General features: G+C 41.8%; 1 long non-coding RNA gene across 1 annotated transcript; it reads left to right on the top strand.

Moving 5' to 3' along the window:
• Window positions 1-4,596: 4,596 nt before the first annotated feature.
• Window positions 4,597-12,080, top strand: LOC308187987. The gene is made up of 3 exons (XR_013945053.1): window positions 4,597-5,450; window positions 11,401-11,637; window positions 11,729-12,080. It is a non-coding gene; the product is annotated as an uncharacterized lncRNA (long non-coding RNA).
• The last annotated feature ends 6,475 nt before the right edge of the window (window positions 12,081-18,555 follow it).

Genomic DNA, 18,555 nt, shown 5'->3' with positions numbered 1-18,555 from the left:
AGACATATCAGCCTGCTCTTGTTCAGCTGCAGAATGGGAATGTCAAAGCTGCAGAATCACGCTGTAAGTGATTCTGCTATTCCCAGCTGGTCGTCAGTGTATGACACCGATGCTCTTCCTCAGATGCTCTTCTTATTTCTTCCTGCCACTCTGCTAGTCATCTGTATTTTCCCCGTATCTCTAACTACTTGTATCAACTCTTTAATTTATACTAATTGGCTTATTCATTCTCCTCAAATTAAGGTGCAGTTCAGGTGCCTAAATGTAGCTGCCTGCTTCTATTTTAGACATGGTGGGGTATTCCGCTTAGCCACAATTTACTGCTCCAGAAGGTCTCTTGTCAATTGCATCATATCTGCCAGTCCCATGGTGATGTCTCAGGCCCCTTTCAAATGACAGGAGGCACTTCTGTGGGGCCACTGAGTCCCACTCATACAATTTTCACTACTGAATCAGTCCAGCTGCTAAGCCAGAGCCCCCTCCATCTTTGATTGCAGCATTAAGGTCATTTTGTCTGATATGATTCCTCAGAAAGAGCTTTTAATTTCCATTCACATTTTTCTGCCTAAATGTCACACACATGTACATGCACACAGTATTTTTATTAGCTTTCGTAGTTTAGTTCTTTTGATGTTTGTATGTCTGATTATTTTCTTTACACAAAATTATGTTACGATCGTTTAGCCATAGCAAATAGTAGTTTCTATTGACTACCTGCTAAGATAGGATTCAAAACAGTTACTTTCTATTAAATTAAAATTTTGATGCAATAGAAAAGAATCAAAACAAGTTTGGTTAAAAGTCATAACTGGCACACCTCCCACTGATAAGTTTCTCCTTACGGTTATCTCTCTGTACTTCATGCAGATACTTAAAGACTGATAACTCTATAGGATGATTTGGATGAGTTTGCAGTGGGCTTTCATCATCAGCTCGTTGTGCTTATTGTTAAAACCCTGACTCTGGTGTATTTACAATATTGCTGTCCTGAGCTACATCCCCTCTTTTATTTCTTCCCAAACAGCCAACAGCTTATTTCACTGTTCTAGTTTCACCAGGTAATAGACATTAAACTTTTTGCGTCTGTTCATCACAGTTTCAAGTCTTCTGTTTTTTAACCCATATTTCTAATATTGATAATACAACTTCTGAAGAGCAAAATCTTTACATTCTGTGTCAACTGCTACGATGTGGCAATTTCTGACCTTTATTTGCATTCTTCCTAACCTGACCTCTTGCTTTTCTAGCTTAATACTAGCCAGCACAGCACAGCATAATCTCCAAGCAACGGTGAATTACGGTAACAGGAAAATTAAACTGAACTAGTTTCAGGGCGAGGGTGAGTCAGCAAACAGAAAACAAACTTCTGTGAGTATTGTGCAGACCATGACTAATGGCGTAGGGAAAGTGAAGACTTCCCATCCTTGGTATTTAAAAAACCCGTAGATGAATCTCTGTCATGACATTTGATCAACACAGGTAACCCAGTCCGAGGGTAGGAAGTGGACTAGCTGACCTTCTGACACCTGCGTCTTCTGTGAATGCCGCTGTCTGTGGATTTACTTGACTAGGAAAGATTCTTAGGGTGTTTCCATGACTTCCACACAACAAAGAGGAAAACTATTTTTTAGAAACTCTTCTCAGAGCCCGGATGCGAATGGTAGATCTCCACTTCAGCTCGTGTTAAGACTGTTTTCATGACACAGTGCTCTTGCTGTACAGATAAGGACCTTGGGCATAAGAGTCTTGTCTTGTTTTTGTTGTTGTTGTTATTGTTGTTTTAAAGCAGCATTTAGGATATACAACACTGAGAAAAGCCAAATTCCAGTGGCTTCAGTAAAAAAGCTCTGTTTTCAAAAGTGACTAAGACATTATAAGCTAGTAGTAAACATTTGCCCACTTGAGTTTGTAAGACCTGTGCTTCTTTCAATGTTTTTCTTGATTACAGCACTCCCTTGCATTTTCCACATTTATTTACATGAACGTGCTTTCCATTGCATGGTCTTTCATCTGGTGTCAACATAAGTAGCCAAGAGGGCGAGGAGAGGGACAAAAAGTGGAAGCATGGAAGTTCTCCCTTGTCTAAGGACTAACTAAGGAAAAAACAGATGGTGAGCACTCATGCATTTACAAGTCACACAACAAATCAGTCAGCAGATCTGCTATTATAACCCAGACTTTTCTGGTCATTCTTGATGCCACTCTGCCTCCATGCTAAAATTAGAAATACAGACATTGTACAGATGGCCAAACAGAACTGCCTTTCTTCCTGAAAGAATTCCTTTCTTTCTAGTAATAATAATCACCGATGTCCAGAAGAAAAGGCATATAAGTTGCTTTCCAGAATGAAATGTCACCATCACAATCCCCTGGATCCTGATTGTATTTCATACAGTATTGCCAGGCTTAAGTTTAAGAAACCTGTTTTTGGCAATAGCAAGAGGACCGAAGGCAAAACAGACAAATTCATAAGTAACTAAATAGATCTGAGGGTATCATTTCTGTAACATAAAGTCATAGAAAAACCTGCTTAAATTCAAAGGCACAGATGTGACTTTTACCCTACTGGACATTATCAACTACAATGTGATGTTGGATGTAATCAAAGTAATTTCTCTTGTTATAAGACAGTACTTCTGACCTCAAAATAGAAACTGCAGATGATGCCAGCAGCAATGAACCTAAAAATATGTGGTTTTTTTTTTTTTTTTTAACTTTTTCTGAGTAGCCTTTTATGTCATTCAGCATCCTGAATGAAGATAGAAAATATCTAGAATACTGCTAGGTCCAATAATATTTAGAGTTCACAAACTAAAACACTCACATATGTTTTAATAGTAAATGGAACACATTATAATGCCGCATACTGAGAACTCGATTTCTACCTTTAACTAAACCTCACAATGCTAAGTCAAATACAGCTAAAATACAGTCAAATACAGTATGTGCATACATCATTAGCTTTAGATACAAGCAGTGAAGATCACCTATTCCAGCAAGATTCTAAGGACAGGAAAATAATTAAAAATGTCTCTGTTCAATATTTTTTCTTTATTTTTCTCCTGAGGCAGGACAGGATGGTTTACTTGGTTCTCAATACTTTTCTGGAAAGCTAGTGACAGATGGGAAGGGGGAAAAGTAATTCTGTCTTAAAACAAATAAGCTAAGACCATCAAAGCGTAGATATGTCAGGAGATGAGATGGGAGCCAATTAGTTGCATGTAGAAACATAAGCTGTCTTCAGAATGTCATAACTGATCTTGATATGAGGCACTTACCGTCAAGTGTAGACAGTCAAATCAGAACACAAACAATATCAAATGAGTGCAAACATAGCTACTCTCAGCCTTGGCCAACTGTCTGTCAACACTGTTATCGCTTCTCCTTCCTTAGCTCTCAGCAGCTTCACCAAGGTCTAGAACATGTCCATGGCCTGGCTTTTTGGCTGGGTCACACAGAATTTAAACCTTTTCTGGGGCACAGAAGTGTAAGTAGACTTACACTTTAGCAGTTTTAAGTAGAAACCGAAGTTTCTCTGACACATTTTGGTACAGTTCTCAGAGCACTGGTTACCTGTCAATGCAAAACAAGAAAGAAGCAATTTTTTGGTCCACATATCCATGGCCCACATATCCTCCTCTCCAGGCTCTTCTGCATGAATTCTTTCTTGATATCCTGACACTTGTCTTGGGTGTTGCAAGCAAGGATAGACTGGATAACAAGGCAGCAGGAAGGTTTTTCTGAATTGCATGCATTTTGTGAGTCAGAATTTTATATTATAAGATCTGCAATGTAATTATTGTGCTATATTTCTGCTAAATTCCTTATTTATTTGGGTTACTTTAAAATTGTAAACTTCAGCCCAAATACTACAAATGACTATACATATACATACATATATGTGTGCATATGTGTGTATGTACATACACAGCACCAAGGATATTTAAATACACAGTGTTCTTCTGTGTGCAGATTCTTCCAACATCCTAATCACTGTTGCGTCTGGGTATCTTCTAGCAACATATTAAGTACCATTACTAACACATGTCAAGTGTTGTTTATTCTTGCTCTCAATCTGTTTTGATTTAGCGCAGCTTCAGGGTAATATGCCCACAGCTGTGTTTAGGTTAGGGAAAAGAAGGCTGAAGTAATATATATTGCAGCTAGAGCAGACGGCAGTGAGGTCTTCCTTCCCAAGCCATGACTATTTGCTTCTCAGCATCAAACAAACCAAGGTGGAAAATTTTATCTCTTGCACGGGCAGGCTTGCATGGAAAATTTTGTCTCCTGCACAAGGAGGTTTGCTGTTACAGACGGACATTCTGCTTCCTCTGTGGTGGGAAGATGCTTAATTTGCTCTTTATCTCGATATTTTAGTCATTTATTTAGACATCCGAAAACAAGCGACAGTGCACTTGGAGGGCAAAAGCTGAGACCTTGCATTCAGTGATAATTTTTGGAGGGCGAAGCAGAGAACAGACCACAGAGATATGTATGTAGTACTCCGTGTTACCTTGGGGATGTGCACCTTGTATTCTGCACGTCATGGTATTTCCTGCGGGCCAAGGACTTCATGTCCGAGTGTATGGAGTGGGTGTAGTTCAGAGGGAACAGGCACATGAGAAAATGTAAGAGAAAGAGAAGAATGCCATGGCCTCAGCTGTGTCACACCGAAGTAAGTCACAGTTTCCTATTCTACGGGAAATAACAGAGTTTTCCTAATGTTTGTGAATCTGCAAAAGGTTGGCATCAGTAAAAAATTTGGGAGCACCTCCATGCCATGACTTGCACTGGTCAGATATATAGATATCTTAAGCTGCCAAGCATTCCTGGGAATCTTGTGGCCGTGTTTCCATTCATTACATTTTAATTTCCTTTCTTCATTAATGCCTTTGTTCTCGCCAAACCATTCTGATCTCTCTGATCAAATCCTCTGCCTGCATCTTCATTCTGATGGCCTTTCAGCCATTATACCCTGGGCCAGAAAGATATGAAAAGGCTGCAGAAGTTTTCAGAAGAGGAGTGGTAGTTCCAGACACAGCACAAGGAGAAGTAACCATGAAGTTAGAAATATCAGCATAAAAACAACAGCGGTGGCAGTCAGGACTTCTGGGTGAACTACAGAGAAAAAGAACAGAAGAAGGGCTTGGGGGAGGATGTGAGTCTGAACTGGTGCCAGAGAGAAAAGCAAGGATAATGAGAAAGAAACATAGAAGACTGAGCATGATAAAATAAGAGAGGTGAAGTTAACCAGGAAAAGGGGACAGGGAAGAAGGGTGGTTGTGTCGAGCACTAAGATGACCAGCAGATGGTGAACTGTGGAAAATCTGCCTTGTGCAACAAGCACTGCGGTTGCACCACGTCCTGACAACTGAAATTCAAGCCCAGACTGATGAAGAGGAAACTCTTCTACAAATACCTCCAGTTGTGGCCAGGGCAGGCGGGAATAGGTAGGATAAATTCATGTGTATATTTATGGGCTTATATTGCCATGCATGGGATAGCTTTAGGCTGTATCAGTCATCGTGGCAGTAGTTCTCTTTCTGCAGCTAAATGCATTTCATACCCTTCTAAACACACTCCACAGCAGCAAACTGTTATACCATCACCCCTACTGACACAGAAAGTCTCTGTGTGCTCCTTTCTTCTCTGTCTTCAGAGGAGATGCATAAAGAACCACCCCTCTCACTTGCAGCAACCAGAAGGAAACACCAAGGTTTCCCACCTCACAAGTGCAACCAGCACCAGAATTATCCTTCCCAACAGGAACCTCTGACTGAATTAATTTTCCATGAACCTACCGGGCTGCTAACAACGTAAAATAGGATCTTTTCAAATCTCCCCTCCAACTTGGCATCTGTGCTAGCGCTTCTTTCTCAGCTGTCTTTATGAAAACCGGAAAACAGTGGGTAAAAAAAAACCTTATTGAACCCTAACAGTCATTTTGCTACCAGGTAACCACTATAATACAGAGTTTTCAAGAGGATTAGACGAAGAAATATGGTATGTCTTCATACTTAGGCACTGAGCTCTTCTGGTGATTGACTACCCTTTTCATTGCATTTTAATTGTTCAGTACTGGCATAGTGCTTCTGCTTCAGGAGCAGGATTCCCAGGAGCAACATTATGACAAAAAAAAAAAAAAAAAGAGTAAAAATAATCTTGCCAGCTTTTGTTCTACACGACAAATAATGACCCTTTGAATGAGTCATTTAACCTGTAAAAATTTTAAAGAGATTTTCCTTTAGCAATTTTGTAAGAATGACATTTCCTTATAGGAAGGTCATTCCTTGAAGGAAGAAGGCCCACCCAGAATAAGAAGACCATGGCATTAGTAATTTCTGCACTGGAACATTTCTGAGAAGGCAAAATGGGTAACTGCTGTATGCTTCCTCCTGCAGAGTTTCTGTTCAGTGGGAGTGACTTGGTACACCCAGTTGTTTTGTTGGACATGCCTGCACATAAATTAGAAAGCCAAATGTGTAAATATGAGTAAATAGGTTTTGTGGAAATGAAAACAAAAAATAGCAACATACTGGGCTCTCTGTAGGCGCCAGAGCCTGTTCCCACTCTTTGTACAACCCTTCAGAGGAGTCCAAAGATGAAAGACATCATCAAGCATCCCTGCAGCTCATACTTATTCAGAAAGATTTAAGCTGCTGGGAGTCCAGATCAGGTATGAAGTGCCACACGTTGCCACTTCTATATGAACTGGGTGGCACTTCAGACAGCACATCTTTTTTTAAAGGTGTGGCAACACTACAAAAGAAACATGCAAATACAGTTCTTCACCACAAGGAAAAACTAACACATTAACATAGTGGTGGTATAATACAGCCTATTTCCATAAATGCCTGACTGACAGAGGTCTTCATTGAAGTTGCTGCTGCTGCTGTCTTACAGTAGCCAATAAACAAGTTTGGAGCTTTACTTCAAGCTGAGAACTATTATAGTCATAAAACAAAATGCTTAGGCTAGGCACATCCTTATTGTTCTAGTAGGACCTGATGCTCAAAGCATCACTCACAGAGCATGTTGAGGGTAGACAGAACTTGTACAAATGCAACCAGTACAGAGGGCACAACACTACACGTTCTCTATCAGATTGCCACTTGAAAAGCAAAACAAAACAAACAAAAAATCCCACGCCTAAATCTGGTGGCAGATGAACAAGCAGAGAAGAAAGTAAAGAGGAACCTACACTCTGTTCCTAAAGCCAGAGAAGGAATTGGTAGTAGCAGGGGCTCCCGAGTTTGTGGCTTGACCAGTGAACTATCGCAGCTCCCAATGCTCGTATAGGGAAATTTTAGCTGCCATGGCAACCATTTTTTTCTGGTTGACTACACTGTGATAAATATTCGATGAAACCCTTTCTATTTATCCCTCCAATCTAAAAGGTTTATTTATTGAAACAGTAAATTTAAAGGTTTTGCTACCTAATCATGCAGCAACCAGCACAGTTGATCCCTAGTGTGGATGAATGGCAGCACAATTAAATAATAATAAATGACAGGAGATAGAGAGTCAGAGTCGTAAAGGAAATGGAAAAGGGATGCTCTTTTGGTGGTAAGATGAACAGATGAACCTAGGTACATGATAGTCTTTTTTTGATTTGACGGTTCTCAAAGAAAAGGTTAATTTCAGGTTGAGGAAAGCTTTTTTTTTTCAGTCTGTGAATCTGAGCAGTTTCATTTTTAATCTTAAAAGAATTTCCAGACTGGACAAGTAATTTCTAATAGACAATCAAAACATTTTGTTAAACATGAAAAATAATAATTTATTTTTCTTTTGCTGTTTTTCCCCATTTGGATTTTTTGACACAATTTAGGGAACTGAGAACAAACTGTTGAACAAATATTCCCAGAATTACTTTTTTTCCCCCATAAAAGACTATAATCTGAACATTTTACAATGTATTTAGAGAAAACTATGATCTGAGGGACCGTCAGAAAATCCTTTTTTTTTTTGCACATTTTTTCCCTGCCTAACCCCACCCCTTCCCTGTCTTTCTTTTCATGCTGATTCAACAACAGCGATAGAGCTCATCTGCCTATCCCCACAAAAAAATCGAGTTCAGAATTTGTTAGACCTGAAACTTTTCATTTAGGTTTTGTTAGGCCTGAAGCAATCTCTCACTGCATTTGTTTCTCTGGGCCCACATTTAAATTTATCGCTGGCTGGCTTTTTATCAACATCGCCTTTCCATGACTAGCAGGCATTGTTTCTCGGCTCCTCTAGGACTACAGGTTCATGTGTTCTTTTTAAACTGAGTCCAAACCAGTGCTTCCAAAACTTGTGGTACATGGGGCTCATGCTTTTTTTTCCTGAACTAAAATTGGATGGCACGTGGCAGATACTCCTCACTCAGCCTGCTGGGCCCACAACTCAGCTCTGGGGGCCACTCACACCTCGTATGACCTCCTGTATAAAACCTTCTGCAAATTGCTTCTGTAAGGAGGACCACAAGCAAAACAGACTCTGAGCGACCAGGAACAAAAATGTAGGTAAAATGACAAACAGGATAGTGGCTTTTCAAACTGAGGATGGTGTATTGATCACTGGATTTAGGCAGTGCCTGGTTCAAAGATTTTTATTCTTGATCATATAAAGCAACATTTTTGCCCTTTAGAATCACTGCATTTTTCAGGCTGAGAACACAACTAAAAGCTTAAACGAAGCAATGTATAGTGTAACTCAACACTCCTTGTCTCATTTATGTTTCTTATTTGTTGCAGGGATATAAAGCTTTGATAGTTTATGAAGGGTACTCAGAATAGAATTTTTCTAATGAATGTGGTAGTGGCAAGATTTTTTCCATAGTTTTTAATAGTTGCTTTTTCACTCTGCACCCTCAAACTTTCTATTTTTCTTTCTCTTAAGGGTTTCTCTTTTTGAAATTTGGCACAGTACTGGGATTTTTCCTTTCTTTTGTCTCTTTGAAAGTAAAAGCTCTGCTTTGTTCATGTTCTTTCACATAAAAGAAATTATCAGTAACATCTGCACAAGCACTGGAATAATTAACCTTTGCATTTTTATTAGAAGCAGATTTTTACAATTACATACATGCATTGCTATATTAGTCAGTCTTGCAGTCAAGATCAAGAGCACGCACTGCACATATTCTTACATAACTGTCAGTCCAGTCAGTACCCTAAAGAAACTACATGCCATCGCCTCCTCTCCTGCCCCCAAACAGATCTGATGTATGAAAGATCCCAGCAGGTAAAAGTAATTCTTAAATATTTAAACATGAGTGTATTTTTGAGAAATTACAGAGGAATATGTCACTTATCCTTGCTATTCTTCCACACAGAACTTTATTACCAATGGCCTGGTTTTAATGGGTGCCACAACATTGGTGGGGTCCTGCTTTAAAATAGAGTTTCCTCCTAGCCATGCCACCTTGAACATTAAATACACACTTCATGCACATGTGCTTCTAACCATGATATGAAAGATGAGCAGCACGAGGCTAACAGCTTTCCCTGCTGTCCTCTATGGGTTTTCCTGGGGTATACCTGACAGCCCTGCTGGGGGACATTGCCCTGACCTCATTCCTGCAGGCCTAGCCTGCCCAAATGCTGGCCTTGGGCAGGACCTTTCTGCCTCCCCATCCCACCATGAGACGTGTGCTTCCCTCCATCCCTGGCCTTTGCCAGGGGGTCTGGGTGCTCCTCTCTTTTGGATGCTCCAAATCCAGAAGAGCTCAGACTACATGAGGGCAGAAGGGACAGAGAGTGAAGCCAGGAGAAGGGAGAACTTTGGGCAATAAGGCCCATCAGCAGCAAGGCACCTTTGCAGCCCAACAAAAGCCAGGTATCATTGCTGATAGCCAATATCGATCATTTTCATTCTGCTCACAAATGCCATGGGAAAATGCTAGGCCCTTACAACTAGCACCCAAAGAACAGCAGCCCCCATGCTCTTTGTGGGCTTCCAACCTCCCAGCATGGGGACTGTTGGGCACAGTCTGGTGCAGACAACTCAAAAATTTGACATCTAACAGAGTAATCAGGTCTTCACTGCCAGAGGTCTGGAAGACTCAGCAATATCGGATGAAACCTCCCTGGCTCTGCCTTTCACAGGAGACTCCTGAACAATGTCTTCTTTGCCTATAGCTTTCAGCTCCAGCCAGCTCAGCCCAGGCAACTCAGCCAGGTAATGTGGTTAGCACAGCACACAATTATCTAATGAGGAAGCCCTGAGGATAAAACAATATATCTAAGCTCTCTGCAGTGCCTCTGGGCCTGCTCCTGTGTTTCACCCTGGTTGCAGAAGGAGCTCACAGCCTGTTTCAGGCACAGCCCTCTGCCAAAACCAGGCTTTGGTGTTCTTCCAGGACAAATCCATGATTTTTTTTTCTCTCAAACACAGGAAAGCAAAGTTTATTTTCTGTCAGAGGTGGTGCCTTTCCCCATCGCCAACCCTGCCAGGCCGAGTGCATTTCTAAGAGTCCTGGAAGCATTTTCCATCCCCCAGAGCAAGCAGGCCGGGCTGCGGAGGCGGCTGCCTCCCTGCCCAGGCGTGGCAGGACACCCAGCCAGCACCGAAGGCCTTGTTTCCTGATGCCCCTCTATTGAGGGATGCCCTCTACAGAGCACCACCACATCTGTATGAGTAAAATAAGCATTGCCAGGGACACGATTTTAGGACAGTGCCAAATTCTGGCCCTGCTAGGCATGGTTTGGGAGCTGGTGCAGACAGGGCCGTAACCAGCAGGCAGCCTGGATGCAGCCACCCGGTCAGATGTAAAAGGCGTTTTCACAACGTGGATATGAGCTGATCAGTACCACCTGGCTTCACTGGCACATCTGATTTACCAGAGTAGATGCAGCCAGCAAGGCTGCAGGTGCCTCTGGCAGGCAGCAGTGGCTATGGAGGTGACAGACTGATACGCTCAGTACACGGCGACTGTAAGGCCTGTCTCCTGACGTAGCTTTCTCCTTCATCCTCTCTAGGCCAAAACAGCTCACCCCGCAACAAAGGAATTGTGCCTCCTTCCTTCCTACCCACCTGCCTCCCAGTACATAGACACAACCATCAGGCAGGAAGGGGACGCAGGCAAGCAACTGTGTACAAGGAACCAGATCAAATAAATAGAAGAGATGCTTAAAGAGGTGACTACGCCATCTAGGTGACACAGACTATGCTGAATGGTGTTCTCTTCCTACGCATACAGTCTAGCCAGAAACTAGGTGGGAGTAAGACAACTAGTGGTTCACCTTGTCCCACCTTATCCCTCTGAAGTGCATTACCACTGCAATTTTTGGAGAAGATGAGCGTAGAGCCAAGCTTTGAGGCTTTCCAAGATGCTGGCTGGTTAGAGATGGATGGGAAGCATCAGCAAAGGCCATGAAATATGGGGAATGTTTGACTTCTCGCTTCCATGTATTTCTACAGACCAGCTTTTGATGGTGCTGATGCCTACTCAGGTGCCAATGCTGAGCCACATGCTACTGGCTGAATAAATAAAGGAAGGAGGGCCATGCCCAGGCAAACACAAGTCATGAGAATGTAATGTTGCATTAAAATGACATCAGTCTAATGGCACTGGCTAATACACAACAATTAGCGGGTGGGCAGCATGAGTTCATCATTCAGCTCTGTTTCACTGAGCTGTGTATGCCTCTGAACTGGGTAATATTATTTTCTGTTTTATCTACTCTTGCTTCTGACATTAATATGTTCTTAATAAGCTTACCTCTTCCTGTTGCATTTGTTTATACAGGGCTTTGGCCTTGGAGGCCTTCCCAGAAGAGCTCTAGTGGGACAGAAGCCCCTTGATTTAAGGCTGGCAGGGGTACCTAGGTGCCTGGACCCTATATTAATTTAGATGATATAGTGTAAATACTGCATGACTGAGTTTGTGGGCTTTAATAACATGAGCAATAATCACTGATACTTGTCAGTTAAGGCAATCCACATGATTGTACTGCAAAGTAATTTGCAAAAAAAAAAAAATAAATTATTTTGCTTATGCAGGGTCAGGATCTTAGTCCCTATCTTTGTGGGTGACTAGAGGATACTTTGTGAGATGCAATAAGCTTGTTAAGTAATATGTTATCCTCCACAGAGCCAATCTTTGGCACATTTGTAACGAGCTTGAATTGACTTCATTACAGATTTTTCAACAAAATCACTGTAACAGAGTTTAAAGGAAGAACAGGGCTTTTTACAGGGCTTGGAGTTTTTGTGTTTTAAATAGAAAGTAGTTCTAATACCTATAAATTGGAAGAACAACATCCATTTGAAACTGCTTGGAATACATGGGACAGATATTTTAAAACAGATACAATTTGCATGAGCCCTTAACCTGATATTCCAAATACAATCTAAGTCAAACACCTTAGCAAAAGTGTTGTTATTGCTGCATCTGAACTCTGAGGTAATCAAAAGATTTAAGACTGTCCCCAGAGGAAGGTAAAATCTCTTCTCCTATTCAAACTATTCAAGAAACAAGGGAACTGGTAGACCTGCTGTTCCTTCTCTGCAACAAAGAATGGGACTTCTGTTACTTTGAAACATTTGGAAATTAGATTAAAAGATTTTGCAGATGATCCAGTCATTAGCAATGCAGGAATTTTTAATTTGTAAAACTGGCCTAGTGACAATGACTCCCTTAAGACCCTGGGAGAAAGAAGTGGTTCCAGCAGCATGGTCACGCTGCAGGCACCTTTTGGAAAATGAAGGATAAGGAGGCACTGAAGCATTGCCACAGGAGAAAGAGCCCAAATCTGCATCCAGAAAGTGAACCCTGCACAGATTGTTTCCGCACTGTATGGCAGAAGGTATTGATTTCCTCACTCATGTGGAAATTATAAAGATGTTGTATCATTTTTGCCTTAACATTGCCCGGAAGAATCCCAACACGTTTTGCACCCTGCAGAAGGATGTTTTGTTGTCCCACTAAGTGCTGATATCAATTAGGATCAGAAACCAAACCAGATGGAAGCTTTTCTGCTTTACCAATTCCGAGGGATAAGGATAATGCAAACACAAACTGTCTGCATCAGCCTCTGTTCAGATAGTCCCTCACACCAAAATGATTTCAGCTCTTTATCCTGTTACACTGGACAACATAAGACACAAAAGGACTGAAAGATGAGACTAGAAGTTAGATGTCTCCCCGTCCAACTAAGTCCCTTACTTGCTAGGCCCCAGCATCAGGCCTGATGTCTTTTCTGAAATCACGAATCCTGCATTGGCAGCTGGGGGTTGAAGTGTATCTCCATCCCAGTCGCTCCATAATCCACTGCTCTCATAGTCTGCAGGATTTACGTAGGAGCTGGGGGTTTGGTTTAACACAAGTTTCAGAAAAGAGTTCTACTTCTTTGCTGACTGTCAATTAATATATTACTATTTAAAACTGATTATTGCCTGTTTCCATTTATTCCTCTTCCCCGTCTTTGCTAAGGAAGTGACGAGCCAGTCGTCTTCATCCTAATGTATAATTTATGTACTAAGCATAGAACTGATCCAGGCTGCACTGGGGCGCTTAATCGGATCCTTAAACCCAGGAGACAGACAGCATTATAGACCACCCTTTGATGCTCTCCCATATCAGTCTCACACGTGCCTTAAGCTTACAACCTTCTGGTAATACAAATCCCGTTCTTGTGCTCATCTCTCCCCAGTCAATGCAGAACAAACACAGGCACCTGCACAGGCACTGCTGGCTGGATGGTGGCTATCACAAAACCCATGTCCTTGTTGGATCCAGCCCTTCATTTTGCGTTCATATTGGCATACCGTTAATATCTGTCTCCTTCTTTACATACAGCTGATCCACATTTTCTTTCTTTTTTCTCATTTACTTTGCACATCTCCAAGACCTTTTGTCATTTACTTTGAGGTTCTCTGCGAGCTTTGATTCAGTTTGATTTTTGGCATTCCTAATATTATTCCCTTACATTTTGAACCACAGATAAATAGTTTGGTGGGCTAAAATGGTCTGTTATTCACTTTTCCCTACTCATTCAGTAGGTCTGAAGCTGTTTTTTTTTTTCCCTCTTGTATAGCTACAGACCACAGGCTTCCTCTACATTCAGGCCCCTAAACTTCCTAATGCAGATGATTTTTACCGATAAGTCCCATGAATTCAGCACCACTTCTGCTTTCAAAATCAGCGAACTTAGTTGCAAAACTACCTTAATTATTCCCTGTATCTAAAGCTGAATCATCTTGTGACCACTTAGTTAAAGGTAATTCCCCACAACCAGATCTTCTGTAAAGCACACATTGCAAAACCAAGTTTAAAATGACATCAGTTCCTGATGTTTAAATTAGTATACAGAGAAGAATCTGTCGGTTCTCACAGTCAGAAATAATCTGCTCTACTGCTACTAAAAACAGGAAATACATATTTTCAAGGTATATATGAAAAGTTTGTGAGCATGAAGAGGAATAAAACAGCTCAGGTAGCTAACATTTGGAGATTATATCTGTCTGTGTCTCAAAAGGTTTTACATTACAGTACAGACTTGTAGTAAAGGGCTGGTCAAGACAGGGAGAGCTGGCACAAAAGTATCAAGAAAGAACACAGATGAGCAAAAGAGGAAAATCAGGAACAGTCAGAAAAGCACACTGGAATTTGTGGCCAAAGCATTGTGTTCTTAGAAAGTTTAATTCCATCGTAGTGACTCCAAATTCTCACAGCTATTCAGTTTTTAGATCAAACCACCAAAGGTAGTGTTCCTCTGCAAAGACTGAGCTTGGTGGCGTTTACCAGTGTTACCCAAGAGAGAGTGGTAAATCAGACAGCATTTGTTTTTTCCGAAGAGCATGTTTTTCTCCACTGCTGAAATCTACAAGCCATCAACAGGAAACAAGAGATTGGACTGACACCTGATTATAGCTGTCAAAGCTGAAGTCCTTTACTTTCTAAGCCCACTGCAAATCTGTTGAAAGGCACAGGGGGAAATACTGGAACATTTGGCATGCATGTGCAAAATAATAGAGTCTGGCATGGCATCACTCAAAAGGTTGTAAAATACCTGCTGCAGAAGATATTTCCACTTAGTCCCTTCCAAATCTTTGAGAACCATTTGTTTTTGGGAATTTGGCCAATCCCAAAAGCAAATGATAGCTAACAAGTTTGGCAGTGCCAGGGAGATAAAATACTGGAAAGATTGTAGTTATTAGACCAAATGAAAAAGGTTTTTTTTGTTTTGTTTTGTTTGTTGTTGTTGTTGTTGTTGTTGTTGTTCTTCTAGAGTCACTAAAGTTGTCAGCAGACTTACTTTGCCTTACATATATATGCTACTTACTCTTAGAGTCCAAAAAATGTAAAAGCTTCCAGGCTGAATTATCTCTTTCCTGGAAGATCTCAATATTAAAGAAAGACACAAAGACAGATTTTGCATGCAAGACGAAAGACGATTAAGACAACAAGGTGATGTTGACTTGGACAATAGAAGTGTTTTCAAAGCTCTCCCCCATGGTGCTGCTCCATCAGACTCAAATAGTACTGCTGATCATATCAGTCACTCAGAGTGAGGATCAAGATTTGTTTCAGGATATCCAGGAGCAATAAATGTAGACAATACATAATCCTCCCCTCCCCTCCCCTCCCCTCCCCTCCCCTCCCCTCCCCTCCCCTCCCCTCCCCTCCCCTCCCCTCCTCTCCCCTCCTCTCCTCTCCTCTCCTCTCCTCTCCTCTCCTCTCCTCTCCTCTCCTCTCCTCTCCTCTCCTCTCCTCTCCTCTCCTCTCTTTTTTGGTCCTGCCATCAGCTTGTCTTTCAGGAAGGAGGAGGTGGGGAGAGGGAGAGGAGAAGGAGATTTTCCTCAGCCTGGGGCCAAGGACCAGATTGGAGAAGGCACAGCTCTTCTGGCATGCACTCTAAGAAGTCAGCTACACACAGAAATACAAAATGTTCGTCCCTGCCAGAGCTTCTCAACAACAAAACTGTCAGTTCTCAACTGTTCTTTCAAGAGTTTCCCAGCGATACCGTTCCCTTTTCCTACCTCCATCCTTCCTTTCCCCAGCCAAATGCAATAATAACAGTAAACTACCAACAGTAGGCAATGTATGCGACAATTACATTTATTTTCACAAGAAAATGCTTGTTTTTCTCTGGTTGCCAAAGTAGAGAGCAACACAAAATCAAATCATGTATTCCCCGTGAACTGTGGGAGCATGAAAATAGTTTGTTTTTCAAGCACCATGGGACACATTTGGCTGCTACTGTGGAATTAAACACAGAACAGGAAAGGATGGTCAGTAAATCTAAAAAGGTACATCTGATATGATTCCAAAGTTTAAAATCTTAAGGAAGAATAAACTTTAATGTTGAAAGGTGTCCTGGTTTTGTCTGGGATAAAGTTAATTTTCTTCCTAGTAGCTGGTAGGGTGCTGCATTTTGGATTTAGGATGAGAATAATGCTGGTAACACACCGATGTTTCAGTTGTTGCAGAGCAGTGCTTGCACAGAGCCAAGGACTCGTCTGCTTCTCACGCTGCCCTGCCAGCGAGGGGGCTGGGGGTGCACCAGGAGCTGGGAGGGGACACAGCCAGGACAGCTGGCCCAGGCTGGCCAGAGGGATGTCCCATACCGTGTGGCATCACTCTCAGCTATAAATCTGGGGGAGCTGGCTGGGGGGCTGCCACTGCCTGGGGTCTGACTGGGCATCAGTCAGCAGGGTGGCGAGCAATTGCACTGTGCATTTTTTTTTTATTCTTTTTTTTTTTTTCCCTTTCTTAGTAAATTGTCCTTATCCCAGCCCGTGAGTTCTTGTACTATTTTCCTTTTCTTTGATTCTCTTCTGCATGCCACTGGGAGGGAGGGAGTGAAGGGCTGTGTGGCATTTAGCTGCCCGCCAGGTTAAACCACAACAAAAGCTCATCCAACTAGTTATTTCCAACTGGACTGGATTTACCATGCCAAAGAGGCTGTTCATGTGCAAAACTGATTTGTCTAACATCACCTTGTTTCTTAATTCGCAAGGACTAGTACTTTTACCAGGACTTTTCTGTACTTTAAAAATAAATTAAAAAAAAAAATAAATTAGTATATATCATTTAGGATTGTAAATCAGTAAGTCTTTGACATAGTTAACATCAAATATTATTTTATTTTAACAGAGTCATTTGTAAAATAACACATGGGGATTGCTCAATTTCCAGTTCTGGAAAATCATGCCTTTAGAAAGTACTCAAGGGTCGTAACTGAATATGAGTTTCCAATGCAGTGCTGTGGAAAATTCAGTTAAAGAGATTCTTCTGGATAAAAAACTAGAGTAAGGCACTGGCACAGGCAATACCGGACCATAACTTTCCATTTTGGTGCCCATAATTTGACAAGAATGCTTAAAAATTGGAAAAGATGCAGAAAAGAGCCCCAGAAATTTTCTGGAAGTCCAAGAAGTTACTTCATTCACGAGACTAAAAAGGCTTAATGTGTTCAGTTTATGAAAAACATAACTGGGGGTCAATTATACTCTGCTCCAGTATAAAATTACTTTCAGATTAGCCAATGCTAAGAGGCTGTTTGATAAGCAAAAGAAGAGACAGAGGATGCTGAAGATGAATTTAAATATTGAACAAACCGCCCTTGGAGCAAACTGTTCAGTAACACCAATCCACGATGGATGAAGCAGCAGCTTCATCTATTAAATCAGAAGCAACCACCTTCTCCAAAGATAGACTGCAGTCAGATTAGCCTCAGCAAAAAGGGGAAATAGTTGAAATCTCATTCAGGTTATGACATACGGAAGTATGAGTCGATTTTAAGGTACTGCAGTATCAAGAACCAGCAATACGTATGGGAGACATCTAACAAGCGATGACCGAGATGCAGCATAGCAATTCCCCATTTATTCAGTATCTTGCCCTGCGAACAACAGAGTGCTGAACAGGGTCAAGATCCCAATGAGTAGCTTCCTGTCTGCTGCTGGCACTGAATTCGTCTGCTGGTTTTTACAAGACAGGTGAAGCTGGGCTCAGCCCACGGAGCGCTGTGATCATGCCTTACTGGCTCCTGACAATTCTGGGAGGCATTAATGTGGTTAGCGGTTCCCAGTCAGGTGTGTGAGTCATGGGTGATGGACTGCCTGGATGTGTTTTTAATTAGCAGCAAGGGTGGATTTAAGAAACAAGCTGTAGCCGCTGGGCATAAGTCCAGCTGGGTGGCAAGCTCTTTACACACCAGCAAACAAAGAGCTGTGCCACACCTCTAGCTCCTCACATGTGCTCTCCACCTGGTCTGTTTGGAGATGTGAGACAGATCTATTCAGTCACCTCACTGCTCCTGGCAAGCTTGATGACATTGGCTCACTGAGCTGATACATTCAGAAAGGGTGTGTGAACAATACTGGCTTTCTTCGGTTTTTTATTTGTGCTCTGGACAGTATCATCTGCCCTTAATCACGGCTTGGCCTAATGCATTGCTACCTGAAAAGTGAAGAGGTGGAAGATTTCTTGCGCATTGCAGTAGGCTTTTCTTTGAAAGGAGGAGCAGAGACCAGCCAGACCTGAAAGCTAATTCAGTGTGTTGCGTGAAGCACTAGGTTTGGGCTTTCCAGCAAGGTTAGCAGTACTGCTAGGATTCAATATGGTAA

This window comes from Anser brachyrhynchus (assembly GCF_964034855.1).
Source record: "Anser brachyrhynchus genome assembly, chromosome: 1".
Taxonomy (NCBI): domain Eukaryota; kingdom Metazoa; phylum Chordata; class Aves; order Anseriformes; family Anatidae; genus Anser; species Anser brachyrhynchus.
The sequence above is the reverse complement of the archived record's forward strand: the minus strand, read 5'-3'. Positions and strand labels throughout refer to the sequence as shown.